We start from the raw sequence: 1,774 nt of genomic DNA on the forward strand, positions 1-1,774 counted from the left end.
AGGAAGGAAGGAAGGAAGGAAGGAAGGAAGGAAGGAAGGAAGGAAGGAAGGAAGGAAGGAGCCAGGCTAAGAGAGGCTCCGAATGGCAAACTGAAGGTTTCGTATTTGATCCTGGAGATAATAGGGAGCCCTGGAGTTTACTGAGCTTGGGTGGAGGAGAGGTGACAGGACCAAATCCCGACTTTAGGGAAAATCAGGCTAGTAACTGAATGAAGGATGGAACGAGTGAGGAGAGATCCAGGGAAGGCAGGCTACTACGATGAATCCAGGTGTGAGGTGAGGAGGGCCCATACCCGAAATCTTGAAAATCCAAATAAAAGGGGGCAGCTGGGTGGCTCAGGGATTGGAGAGACAAGCCTAGAGATGGGAGGTCCTCATTTTGCCTCAGACACTTCCTAGCTGCGTGACCCTGGGCAAGTCACTAGACTCTGCCTCGTCCTTACTGCCTTGGGACCAATACACAGTACTGATTTTTAGATGAAAGGTAAGAGTTAAAAAAAATCCGAATAAAAAATTTTGGCCCTCCCTTTGGACCTGAAAAGTCTGAATTTTCTTTTTCTTCTCTGGGATATTTACTGTACTTTCCTGTAAAGTGTGGGTCAAGTGTTTGGTCATAGGCTATGATTAGGTCAATGATAAATTAAAATATCATATGAAAGGGAAATAAAAACTACAAAATGAATATGAACATTTAAAAAATGAAGCAAATTTGAGAACAATCCTGAATATGCTCTAGAGGTAATATTATAATCACCTTTTTTTTTTTAACCCTTAACTTCTGTGTATTGGCTCCTAGGTGGATAGTAAGGGTGGGCAATGGGGGTCAAGTGACTTGCCCAGGGTCACACAGCTGGGAAGTGTCTGAGGCTGAATTTGAACCCAGGACCTCCCATCTCTAGGCCTGACTCTCAATCCACTGAGCTACCCAGCTGCCTATAATAAACTTTTAAAGATATTCCTACATTTCTAGCCTTTGTGTGTCCTCTCTTGGTCTTCATGTTCTTTTTGTAAGCTCTTAACTTTTTTATTTACAGTGGACTGAGAATCAGACCTAGAGTCAGGAGATTGTGGGTTCAAATCTGACCTCAGATACTTCCTAGCTGTGTGACCCTGGGGAAGTCACTTAACCTCCATTGCCTACCCATTACTGCTCTTCTGCCTTCAAACCAATACATAGTGTTGAGCCTAAGACTGGAAGGTAATTTTAAAAAAAGAAATTGTGTATATTTATGGCAGTAAGAGATAAATGATGTTGATATTATGTAATACTATTTATATTTTTTTATGCATTTCTGAGTTCCTAAATAGTTTCTTTGCTGTCTACTGGTCTTCGTGTGTTGTTGGTGGCTTCTGCAAAACTCCTAGAAATTCACATTTAATTTCTTATGCCAACTCACAATCTATGGAAACCACGATGGGGAAAGTTGCAATATGGCAGGGATCCCCACCCAGTGTGCCACCTTAGATTGAGTAATCTGTTCTATCAATTAGCTTTTTTTTTTAAACCCTCACCTTCCGTCTTGGAATCAATACTGTGTATTGGCTCCAATGCAGAAGAGTGGTAAGGGCTAGGCAATGGGGGTTAAGTGACTTGCCCAGGGTCACCCAGCTGGGAAGTGTCTGAGGCCAGATTTGAACCTAGGACCTCCCATCCCTAGGCCTGGCTCTCCATCCACTGAGCTACCCAGCTGCCCCCTATCAATTAGCTTTTGTAAGAAGACATTCCCAAGGAGATGTAGCCAGGATCAGTTTTCCAAACGCATCCTCTCAGACT

Source organism: Gracilinanus agilis, chromosome 4, assembly GCF_016433145.1.
Source record: "Gracilinanus agilis isolate LMUSP501 chromosome 4, AgileGrace, whole genome shotgun sequence".
NCBI classification, from domain to species: Eukaryota; Metazoa; Chordata; class Mammalia; order Didelphimorphia; family Didelphidae; genus Gracilinanus; species Gracilinanus agilis.